A 13,689-nucleotide genomic window follows, 5' to 3' on the forward strand; every position below is an offset into this window, starting at 1 on the left:
TTCTCAATCCCTTGATGCTGCATCCTGGCTCATCCTGGGATTTCTGTCCCACGTTGCCAGGGAGATTTACACCCCTGGGAGTCATGTCCCATGTTGGGTGGTGGTGGTGGTGGAGGCAGTGAGTTCACCTGCCCTGTTGTCTTAGCAAGAGAGGCAACATCTGAGCAACAAAAGAGAAGAAACTTCAGAGCCAATGTAGATACTTGGAGAAAGTTCATTCAGAGCTGACAGAGCCAACAGAAGACCCAGACACTTGGAGCTGAAGAAAGAAAATGCCCCTGGGGGAGCTGCTTGAAACAAGAAGCCAGAGACTCAACATATACCAGCCATGTATCCTCCCTGTTGACAGAAGTGTTCTGGACCCATTGGCTTTCTTTAGCCAAGGTATCTTTCCTGGACGCCTTTTTTTAATTTTTTATTTTCATAGCCTTAGAACTGTGAACTTGCAACTTAATAAATTCCCTTTTTAAAAATCATTCTATTTCTAGTATATTCCTTTCCAACAGCTTAACAAACTAATACAGGTGAAAAAAAACAATTCAATGGAGAACGAATAGTTCTTTTGACAAATGATGCTGGAACAATTGGATATCTATATGCAAAACACACAAAATAAAATAAACCGTAACCTATACTCTCTCCTTTTATAAGAACTAACTCGTATATATCATTTTCCACAAAATGGAAAACTGTAAAATTGTGAAGCTTTTTGGAATAAAATCTAGGAGAATATTTTGTGACTTTGGATTAAGCAGAGAATTCTTAGGTATGACACCAAGAGCATTATTCACTAAAATGTTAATAAATTGGACTTCACACAAATTAAACTTTTATTTTGCAGAAGTGACTCAAAAGTATGAAAAGATAAGCCACAGAGCTGGAGAAAATATTCACAAATATTCACATTTCTGTCAAAGAACTGTATCCAGAATATATGAAGAACTTTCAAAAACTCAACATAAGGAAATCAGCAACTGTCCACCCCATAATATTGGCAAAAGGTCTGAACAGAAACTTCATCAAAGAAAATATATGGATGGAAAATAAGTGTTTGAAAACATTTTCAGCATTATCAGTCATTAGAAAAATACAAATTAAAAATACAATGAGGTAACATTAAACACTTATTAGAACTGTTAAAATAAAAAGCAAACTGACAATACGAAGTATTGAGGAAGAAGTAGAGCAACTAGAACTCATACATTTTTTAGAGAGTGCAAAATGGTACAGCTACTTCGGAAAACAGTTTGGCAGCTTTTTCTAAAGTTTAACATGTGCTTACCATACAACCCAGTAGTCCTGCTGCTAGGAATTTATCCTAGGGAAATGAAAATTTATGTTCACGCAAAAAGCCATACAAATGTTTATTGCAGTTTTATTCATAATCTCTTAAAACTAAAAACATCCCAAATGTCTTTTAAGTGATGAAAGGATAAACAAACTGTGGTAAATCCATACAATAAAAAGGAATGAACTATTTATACATGGGACAACATAGATAATTTTCAAAGGCATTATGCTAAGTGAGAGGCTAGACTCAAAATGCTACATAATGTATGATTCCACTTATATGACATTCTGGAAAGGATAAAACTATAGAGAGGGAGAACACATCAGTGTTTCTCAGGAGTAGGTATTATGATGGGGTCTTTGTGGGGTGATTTTTATTGTGGTGGCGGTTACACCACTCTATACATGTTTCATAACTTATAAAATTGTACACCAAAATAAGCATAATTTTTAATATAGATAAATTAAGCAGTTTAAAAATTCTTGAAGGAGGAAAATAGCAGCCTTAGTCAACTATCAGTTTAGGGAATGGTATAAGGATCAGAAAGTTTCCATAGCAGCATTTTAAAAAGATCCTTTTTGTCTTAAACCAGAGAGAAAATGTTTTTTAAAATCAATAACAGGATCTCATTTTGAGAGTAATAGAGTAACAAAGAAGCCATAGCTTTGGCAATCTCCTGTACTAAGGTCAATGTCCTGATAGGGAAGATGTGAGACCTGGAAACCTGGGATGGGTAGGTCTGTAGTGCTTGAGAATCTTGAACTTCCATATTCACCTGAACTCTAAGTACAGGCAGAAGAAGCCCCCTCCTCCTTACTGGAGAGACTAAGCAAAGGCTTTACTTGAGGTGCCTGTTTTTCAAGACCATTTCACTTTTCATAAGATATGCTTTGATTTCTCATTGCTTTTAGAACAGTAATTATGGTCAAGACTTAGAATGGTCTCACTGGGAAATCTTTACCTACTATGTGTCATTAGGAATCAGGAGAACATACATAGAAATGGATTTGGAGAAGGCTGGATCTAGAATACAGAATACAGTCTCATCATTAGCTCTGGATGTCTTTGCCAGGAAAAGAATACAGAACTCTCATGTGACTCGGATTTTAACTTCCTGGTAAGGACATCCAGAGCTAATGATGATACTCTGTTGGATGATTTCTTGCAACTTGCTTATAGTAACTTTCAGTAAATCATGTAGAGATGCCAGATAGTCTTTTTTTTTAGAGTATACATAGAGAAGATCATCTTAGAATGGATATGTTCCATAAGATCAGACAATCCACAAGGTGATTGACTCGCTGCTGACCTGGGAGATGCTGAAGTCGCTTAATATCACTAAAGCAAATAAGGAATGCGCCAGTGAGGAGAAGGAATAGGTATCCTTGAAAGTCTCAGTGCTGGCTGTCCTTTGTAAATCAAGGTTGTTAAGGATGATGATAAGGATCCGGACTTCTTATGTCAGTGGGTTTGAAAGGATCCTACAATAGCAGACCCGAAAAGCAGTACTTAACCTTCATACTACCTTAACAGATAGTAATGCCAGAAGGACAACAAGGAGGCATTGAAGAGCAGGGTTTTATGCTGAAGTCTAATAGACAAAGGAGTTACTAAGTATGAAACAGAGAGGTAGTCCATGAGGTTATTTATTTACATATAGCATCAAAAGGATCAACAGAGATGTGTAGAAAGCTGATGCCAGCCTCTCCCATGGAAAATCATGAGCTGTTACCTGATTTTGCCATCTGAGTCAGTTCTTACACCCCAGCAGTCATCAATTTAAGGAAAGACTGGGCCTTACTGAGGAAGGATGCTGTATTCCAACCACATGTATATGACATCAGCCACCCTAATTCCTTCCCAGAGGGCCTATAAAAATTTACCAGAGTAATCATCCACTTGGGAAAAGTAATCCACTGATCTTTTTAGGGTTATTGGTCTGATTGCCAGTCTTACTAAGGGGCACAAAATGCTCCTAATTCTCTGTTGAAATGGATGCATACGAAAGCCTGGTGATAATGACGTTCTGGCCCTAGTCTATATCACAGTACATCCCATAGATCACATGCCCTTATACAGTCATTTCTTCAGTTCTTAAGTACATAAATAAAAGAGATGCGATTAGGAACTGGAAGAAAATAAATTGGTTTCAAGAAGTAAAAAAAAATTAGGTAGTATGGGTAAGTGTGTGCCTCTAAGACTGTCCTGAGATCTGTGCAAGCATAGTAAATTCAGAGCTGTTCCTCATCCCACACAAAATGACTGTACCAGGTTTAATTATTTCTTCTAAAAAAAGATATACAAGTCCTAAACCCTGGTCTCATGAATGTGACCTTATTTTGATTTAGGGCATTTGAAGATGCTATTAGTTGAGGCTAAACTTTATGCCCTAATCCAGTATGACTGGTGTCCTTATAAGAAGGGGAGAAATGGACACAGGTAGCCAGAGAGAGAAGATTCCCAGATGATGGAGGCAGAGATGGAGCTGTGCTGACACAAGCCAAGGAATGCTAAGGATTGCTAGTAATTGCCAGAAGCTGGAGGAAGCATGGAGCAGATTCTTCCCTACAGATTTCAAAGCAACATGGCCTTGGTGATGACTTGATTTAGGATTTCTTCTTTCCAGAGCTCTGAGACAATACATTTCTGTAGATTTAAGCCACTTAGTTAGTGGTACATTGTTATGGCAAGCCCTAGGAAACTAAGACAAGAGCAGAGAGCAGTATCCACCTCAAAGGCTAAAAGAATGGAGATGTAATAGCTCCATCATATATACCAATTTTATTCATCAACCTGGTCCTTGCAAAAATCAAATGGAGTAAGGCAGATAATAGTAAGCTAACTGTAAACTTTAAAAAGTAAGATCTCAAATAAAAGTGTATGTTTAAGTTGATATATTTACAGTAACAGACCAAAACAGCCCATGGACCTGGTATTTGGTGAGTGCAGTTGTGTGATTTCCTATAAAGGAGGAGGATCAGAAATATTTCATGTTGACCTGGAATGGATAGCAGGTCTTACCCATGGTGATGTTACTTCTCTGACTCTCCCTCACAATATAGTTGAAATGAATATTAATCATCTAGACATTCTGAGGAATAGTGTGGCTGTCCATTATACTGATATCATCTTGCTAGTCATACCTGTTGAACAGAAAGTGATGACTACTCTAGATGCCTTTTTAAGATCTATGTGTGCCAGAGGGTGAAAGATAAACTCTACAAAGAATCAGAGACCATCCAAATCACTAAACTTTTAGGAGTGCATTTCAGAAGCATGTCAGGAACATTCTCTCTAAGGTGAATAACAAGTCATTTTATGCGGCACCTTCTGCACTAAAAAAAAAGGAACAGCATTGGTAAGCTTCTTCTAAGCTGGAAGACTCATTCTTGGATATACTACTCTGAGGCATGTACTGGGTAATTCAAAGGCTATCAGTTTAGAGAGGGATCCAGAGCAAAAGCTCTGAAGCAGGCTCAGGCTGCTCTGACCCTTGGCTGTGTGACCTGATAGACCACAAGGCATGGAAGGTATTCCTGGTATATCCTCTGTGGAATCTCTGGCAAGCCCCAATAGTACAGTTTCAGAACTAGAACAAGGCCATGCCATATGCAGCAGAGAATTATTCATTATTCTAAAGCAGCATCTTATATGCTACTGGGCTCTGGTAGATGAGGTACATACTTCAACTTAACCCATCTTTATATGATGTATCCTTGATAGCTGGAATGCATGGGTGTAAATAGAAGTAGCCTTTGTGCCATTGTGACTTATACATTTGTGTAATCTGCCTCATCAGCTTCTGTCATGGTTAGGGACATGTGTCAACTTGGCCAAGTTGTGGTAGCTGTTTATCTGATTGGGCAAGTACTGGCCTGTCTGTTGCAATGAGGACATTTCATAGGATTAGGTCATGATCACGTCAGCTGATTCCATTTGTAATCAGCCAAAGGGGAGTGTCTTCTACAATTAGTGATGCTGAATCTAATCACCGGAAGCCTTTTAAGGAGGTATCAGAGGAGACAGGCCCCATTCCTGCTTCAGCCGGTAAGCCTCTCCTGCAAAGTTCATCCAGACCCTCCATCGGAGTCATTGGCTTCACAGCTTGCCCCGTGGATTTTGGACTCTGCGTTCCTGCGGTCACATGAGACACTTCTATAAATTTTATATATGCAAGTGTTCCCTGTTGATTCTGTTTCTCTAGAGAACCCTAACTAATACAGCTTCTAATTCCTAAGGTAAAATAAGGAAGTTTCTACCATGAGATATAGCAAATGTTTCACTAAACCTAGAGCTATAGTTGCAGCCTAGTTATTTTAGGTTCTGTGTTCCAGTAAACCAGTGAACAAAAAAGGAGTTATCTTGGCAAGGCTAATTGATCCTGATCATCACAAAATGAAAGAATACCCTCTGTAATACTGGAATCAGGAAGGAATATGTCTGGAATACAGGAAATTCACTGGTTCTTCTTGGTGCTCCCATGCACGGTGAGAATCATGAACAAGAGCTGCCATAAAAAGTACTCAGACTTCTTGGGTTTCAAGTCTATTTTACCCCACTGAGCAAGGTCCTCGAGCAGCAGAAGTGTTGGCCAATAAGGAGCATCTAGAATGGGTAGAGTAGGAGTAGATGGTGCACATCATTCACAGCCTTGGAACAAAGTGCAGTTGTAGGACTGTAGCTTATCCTAACAAATGTCCTGTTTCAGCTCTTCCTTCCTCCACCCCTCCCTCCATGTCTGGCTCTCTCTCTATTTCTTTCTGGTTTTCTTTCTCTTTCTCTCTTTTGCTTTTTCATTCTTTCTAGAAATAGTGACTGGCCACCACTTTGAAGAATAGATTTAATATGAAATGTGAGTGAATTTGAGTGATGCAAATGATGGATGAAAGTTTACTGTTGGCACCATGCTTATGTACCCTTCTACTTACTCAAATCTGATTTCTGTAAATCCAAGGGACTCTTTGTTTTTCTTATGGCTTCAGAGCACACCTTACATAGAGGACAAGACCCAAGTGACAGAGGGTTAATGCGCCTAGAAATAGCACTCCATTAACAAATTATTGTCTATTAGTTTGGTAGGTTACTGAAAGCAGATACCATAAAATGGATTGGCTTTAACAATTAGAATTTATTAGCTTACAAACTTATAGTTTTGAGGCTGTGAGAATGTCCAAATCAAGGCACCATTAAGATTTTATTTTCTTCCTGAAGATCAGCTGTAGGAAGTCCTTGGGTCCTCAGTGCCAGGGCAAGGCAGGATCTGCTGGTTTCTCCCTTCTCTTCCAGGTTTTGTTGCTTTCAGTTTCTTACTTCTGTGTTTTTTCTCTCTCTCTTTGTATCTATCTCATTTATAAAGGACTCCAGTTAAAGGACTAAGACCCACCCTGGGTCACACCTTAACTGAAGTAAAATCTTCAAAACGTCCTACTTACAGTAGGTTTACACCCACAAAAATGGATTAGCTTTAACAACATGCTTTTCTGGGGTACACACGTTTGGGAATTTCATTAAATACTTCACTTCCTCATCCTTTTTTGGGATAAATCTGAGGGTGTTATATACTCTCTCTCAGAGTTCCCCAGTGAGTTGAACTCCAGATGCCGCAGTGGGAAACTGGCCGGATAATGCAGGCTTTCTTTCCTTCTTTCCCCACTCCCTTTCTACCACTTTCTTTTCTGGGATCATCTCTCAACTACTCACACTTTAATTTTTACCTCACCACCTGCTGTTAGGGAGAAGACAAAACAAAACACCAGCTCTCACCAGTATTCATTAGTAGGAAAGGCCTGTCCAGAATGCTCAGCTGTGACCACTTGCCCTCTGCCCCTGTCTCAGCATACAACTTCTCATATGCTTGCCCTTACAGACACTTAGAATAAAATCCAGTGCACATGAAATTGAGTGAATTGGCTCACTTCCCCTATAACTTATTATTTGAATCAAGACCACCACCCAGAACTTCCAGTTTTCTTCTCTAACATGATGGCTGTGTTGTTTTCTTTTCCCCTAAATTACATCATGTGCATATCATTTATTGGTCAGCTACATACAAACAAAACACAATTTTTGAATGTGTATCCATTCACAAAGTTATTTATAAATAAAAAAGATTTGTGAATGTAACACATTTGTACTTAATTCGCTACAGCAGTTACTAGCAAGCTTTTTCTGTAAATATTTTAGAACTTGCAGGATACACAGGCTTTGTTGCAAATACTTAACTCTGCTGTCATAGTGCAGAAGAAGCCACAAATAATGATCTCAGGCGTGATCCAATAAAACTTTATTTACACCATCATTTATCCTGCAGGCCAATCCATGAGCCATCATATTTTGCCATCGCTTGTTCTAGCAGATGATGCTTATGTTTATGAGAGGAAATAAGACAGTGTATATTTGCTGGCATCTCAAAGACAGATGATCTTAATCCTTTTAAAAAATCTATTTATTTTTACCCATTGCCCAGCTCTTGATTTCTAAATACTCTTAAGAGGAACTAAGGCTTCTTGGAGAAATGACTGAACCTAGGGCTGGAGCAGAAAGCATGCAATATGATCCTAGACCATGTAATACCAGAAAGTAAAGAAGTTTTCAAAAAACAAAAGGATGGGGGCATGTTCATGGGAAATGGGAACCACTTGAAGGAGCTTCCAATGGTGGAAAATTCTGAGCAATAAATAATGTAGCATTTAATTGTAAAATTAAGTATATATTGAATATATAAATATAAAATAAATATCCATGAGTCCAAAATGATTTAAATTAGCGACTGAATAAATAAATGAGGATAAAAAGAGAAATATTTTTTTTATGGAAGAATTACAAATAGTATATGTAGATAATACCCTCCCAGTCTTGAGCATGCTGGATTAAAACTTTGATTACAAGGATTAATCTTTGAAAAAAGAAAAATAGTTCTTAATATTGGAGAAAACACCATCTTAACTAAGTAATTATTTTAGTTTGCAAGCTGCTGGAATGTAATACACCAGAAATGGAACGGCTCTTTTTTTTCTTTTTTTTTTTTTAATATGGGCAGGCTCCAAGACTCTAACCCGGGTCTCCAGCACGGCAAGCAAAAACTCTGCCACTGAGCCACCATTGCCCACTCCAGAACGGCTTTTAATAAGGGAATTTATTAAGTTGCAGGTTTACAATTCTGAGGCCATGAAAATGTCCAAATTAAGGCATCCGGAGAAAGATGCTTAACTCCAAAGAAAGGGCCAATGAAATCTGGGGTTTCTCTCTCATCTGGAAGGGCACAAGGCAATGTCTGCTAGCTTTCTCTCCGTATTGCATAAGGCTTCCCTGGGGGTGTTTTCCTTCTGCATCTCCAAAGGCCTCTGGCTATGTGGGCTCTGTTGGTTCTAATGTTTCTTCCAAAATGGCTCTCCCTTTCCAAAATGGCTCCAGTAAGCAACCCCACTTTGAATGGGTGGAGACACATGTCCATGGAAACCATTTAATCAAAAGTTACGACCTACAGTTGGATGGGTCACGTCTCTATTGAAACAATCAAAAAGGTCCCATTCAGCAATATTGAATGAAGATTAAAGAACATGACTTTTCTGGGGTACATAATAGCTTCAAACCAGCACAGTAACCAGTTAGCATTACTTTGTTGCCTCACTCAGTCATGTTGATATCATGTACACCCTGATATGATGTGATGAGAAGTACTTCCTCCCTGATACAGTCTCTCCACAACCCATAACTTCAGTCTAATTATGAAGAAACATTAGACGAACCCAAATTGAGTGGCATTCTATAAAATACTTGAATAGTACTGCTCAAAACTATCAAAATCATGAAAAGCAAGGAAAACTGAGAAACTAGTTCACAGACCAGAGGAGACTAAGGAGAATGACAACTGAATATAATGTGATATCCTCAACTGGCTTCTGCAACACACAAAAAAGACATTAATGGAAAAACTGGTAAAATAAGAATAAAATCTGTAATTTAGCTAATAGAAATATCCATTAGGGCATAACATTAGGGGAAACTGAAACTAGGGTATATGGAAACTGTCTGTACTATCTCTGCAACTTTTATATAAATCTAAAATTATTCCAAAATAAAGTTCATTTAAAAACACTCTTTTTTTCAGATTGTTCTTATGTACACATGAGACTATGAAAACGTCTACATGTGCATGTATGCAAGTATATAAATCAACAGACTGTAGGCTGTTATTGACAATTCTACAATATTGGATATAATGATAACTATTTTTAGTTGAATGCTTCTCTTATACTTTGGCCATTCTTTATTATTTTTTTTGCATGGGCAGGCACCAGGGAACGAACCCAGGTCTCTGGCATGGCAGGCGCGAACTCTGCCACTGAGCCATTGTTTCACTGCCTTGGCCATTCTTTTGATGAATTCATAAACTCCCATGGCTTATATGTACATGTTATCAAACTCACATATATCTTCATATATATATATATGTTTACTTTCATCCAGCTGAGAAATGAAAGTGTTTTTAAATAACTACTCTTTTGAGCATTAAAAACCTTTCTATCCAGGGCTGGCCATGGTGGCTTAGCAGGCAGAATTCTCGCCTGCCGTGCCGGAGACCTGGGTTTGATTTCTGGTACCTGCCCATGCAACAAAAATAAAACTAACAAACAAACAAAAAAACCTTTCTATCCAGGGACAGGAGCCAAAGGACAGCTAGAGCACTTGCCTACTTTATTTCCTACAATGAAGCACTTGCCTGCTTTGTTTCCTATAATAACTGAAAGGAATCACTGGTCCAAACTCCCAAACAGAGCTATTGTATTCAATGCTCATTCTGATGAGACTCAAGAGCCTCCTGTGTGTAGTAATGGATATGACAGTGTTTCCATCTTTTAGCAGTTGGGTAAGGAGTGTCAGATCAAAGTTATTACCCCATAGCCCCCAAGAGCCTCCAGATTCTCTCAGATTTGGCTCTGGTGACAGTCAAATCATGGACTCAGCATCGTAGAAAATAATATATCTTGCTTGATGGAAAATAACTTGGTGTGTCCTATTTTTTAAATTTTTCTCCAGTACTATGAATAGGATGCATAAAAATGTTTGTGAAAATAAAACTGGCTATGTAGTGAAATTATAAGAGAAATGTTGAAGGCCAATATTTTCTGCAAAGCTTTTTTTTTTTTTATCAAATTCATTTTGGTATTCCTTAGGGGGAAGAACAAAAAAGGAATGTATAAAATTTCCTAAAATTGAATTTGTTAGTATACTAATAATACCATCAGTGTATGCTTTTATATCTCTGTACTCAACTGATCTGATGACTGACTGATCCATTTTTCTTGTCTAAATAATTTTCAAGACAGTTTAATATTTTTGCTTGTATTCCCAGATTTCTCAGTCAGTTCTCCTCTTTCAGACTGTGCATATAAGATGCCAAACCAGCTAGTAAATTCAGTGTAAAAATCACACATCCATCCTCTTGTTGGGTTGTTTTGACAAAATGGCTTGTTGATTGATGGCCGTTCTCGTTCCAGTCTATTGAGGAGTTGTGTAGTCACAACCTCTTATGCTGCCAAACAGCATTTTGGGGAAATTTTTTCTTGGCTTGAATGATTTGTCCATGTCTACAATGTAGTAACAATTTCCTTATAATGCCAGGCTTCTAGATAATGATGAAAATATGCACTTTAATCATTCTAATATTTTGAAATATCCTGAGAATTCGTTGACTTTTTCACTTTATATACAACAACTTTACATTTGTTAGATATTCACTATTTCTCATATAATTTTGTAGGTAAAATGCGAATATGAAAATGTGAACTAAACTCATAGCTTTGAAATTGTCAAATATATAGAATTTGAAGCATTCAAATCCATCATCACATTGAAAATGCTTCTCAAGTGGTAAAGTCAATTACTAAACCATGAAAGGTTGGTTATTCCTAATTGTTAATGGCCAGACCTAAGTAGATTGCTAACAGAAATACTAAGATTAAAAGCTTTGAATTTCTGATTTTGTATACCTAATTTCTTAGAAGGTTATAAAATAAAACATGAGATTTCTCCTAATTTTTTTAAAAGAAATATTTCTTTGGTGAGCAATGTCTTCTCTGAAAAATGTAAACTTATTTTCTGAGGATATTTTAAGCAATTTTATCATTGCTCTTTTCATTTCCTTATCTTGGCTTATCAATTCTCATTTCTGACCCTCAATGCTCATTTCCTGAAATTTGAGGCTAAGGGATGGAAGATACTGCCCCGCTTGTCTAGACACATCCTTACCGCACTCCCTGAAGTCTGGACCCACTGAATCTTGTGGGACAATATTTTAGCGAAGCAAATATGCACAGGATGAAGTCTATGACATCATGCTCTGGGGAAGGTGCTTACACAATCTTCTTGCACAGTGAAACTCCTGCAATAAACTTTTGGAAATAAGAATAAGGGAGAAGAGATGCAATGGAAATTTCCAAGACTTTGCTACCAATAAAATATTTTGCCCAGGATATTTTCCAGAGTTATCTGATTCGTGGGTATAATAAATTCTCTGGTAGCATTATGTGGAAAATGGTCTACAGTAGTGAGTGTTTGTGTCCATGGGATTTGGAACAGAGGCAACACAAATGTTCTTTCTTTCTCTTTTTTGTTTGTCCCAAGTGTAATCTTTGGTCAGAATTCTTGCTCCCGACTTCACCCCTAAATCCATTTTGAGAGTAGATTTAGTGAAAACTTAAGATTGTTTTTGCTTGCCCCCCCCCACCTTTTTTAACTAATGGAGTGCTTTGTGGATGAGTAATTTTGAGGCAGCATATTTTAAAATATAGCCCCTTAGCTCCATGTGAACAAGGCAGCATTTTATTTACATTTTCCACGTAGTTATTCTTTTACCATTTTTAAATGCATCATGATTTTTTTCAAGAAGTTGTTTTTTAAAAATAAAAACAGATCACGCCAAGGACCTTGCAAGTCATACTTGAGGAACTCAAAAATATGAGTGTCTTAATTTGGTTTCTTGGGAATATGAGTAAGAGATGGAACAAAATGTACTAAATATTGTGAAAAACAGAAAATGTTATTAAAATATATAGTGGAATTTATATGCTCTGGTTTTCAAAGTAATTACAGTCATTACATACATTTAGAAAATACAGGTAAGGAAAGTAAACTATTCTATTGTAATATCACAGAGGTAACTAATGTTAGCACTTTGTACTTTTAAAATTTTTAATGATTTCATTAAATAGTTTTGATACTGACATCTTTAATATTCTAGAAGAAAAATAATTACAGAGTAATTTTATTTTTTTTTTTTAGATTTTAGAAGTAAGACAAATGTTCTTTTGTGTCTGGTTTGTTGTTTCTTTGAGAGTGATACTTCATTGATTACTCCTAAAGATGGATTTTTTTTTTTTTTTTTTTTTTGCATGGGAGGGCCCTGGAAATTGAACCCAGGTCTCAGGCATGGCAGGTGAGAACTCTGCTTGCTGAGCCACCATGGCCTCCCAAGATGGATTTTAAAAAATAAGACCCCATATCTATAATTTTCTAAAATGTGGTACTTATTTGGATATAGAATTTTGAATGTCAGTCTATTCTTTATAATAGAGCTAAGAAAACAGGAATTTGCTGATAGTTGATATTTGCCTTTTTAAAACAAAGATGATGATGGAACAAATGAACATTTGTTGAGAATGAAAAAGAAGCATTCAGGGTTGTACATAAACATTCTTTATTGAGGATTATTCTAGAGTCATCAATGGTTTGTTTAAAATCATCAGAGATCTTAGGCTTAGTTGCATAATTCAAGGCTTCAGCTTTCTGATCCTTAATATGAAAACTCTTGATAGAATTGAGCTAATACCTCAGCTCACTTTTCTCTTGGGAAAGGTTAAATAAAGGGATAAAAGTAGAGGTGAAGTGGTGTTGAGCCACACACAGTCCAGTTATCATCAGTTTTTCAATGACCACAGTTTGAACTTTTAATTGTAGCCAGTGCTCTCAAAATACTTGTTTTGGTCACAAAAGGAAACAAAATGAGAGTGCATGAGTCACTCTATATTCTTTAAAGTTACTAGCAAAACTGTATTCCTAAGGGAGGGCTAGTAGTGCCATCTTTATCTGGAGAGAAATCGGCTTAAATAATTGAATAATATGGGGAAACACAACAGAAGGTGATGCAGACATTTCAATTTAAGGGAGTTCTAGTTGTGTCCTCTCTTAGAGTTGGGATCAACCGCAGCAGTGAATCAGAAGTTCTGAGTTTACTAGACACATCCTGAGGAATTCAGCTGACAACAAAAGTTTAGGCTTCTCTACCCAAAGTACAGCTGCTAGCTGTCACCTTGAAGGAGTAGTTTCTAGGGTGGAATTTGTAGAAAATAGCACTTTGAGACTATGACCAATAGCTTTCCCCTTGAAAAAGGTGTTTA

Source organism: Tamandua tetradactyla, chromosome 5 (assembly GCF_023851605.1).
Source record: "Tamandua tetradactyla isolate mTamTet1 chromosome 5, mTamTet1.pri, whole genome shotgun sequence".
Lineage (NCBI taxonomy): Eukaryota > Metazoa > Chordata > Mammalia > Pilosa > Myrmecophagidae > Tamandua > Tamandua tetradactyla.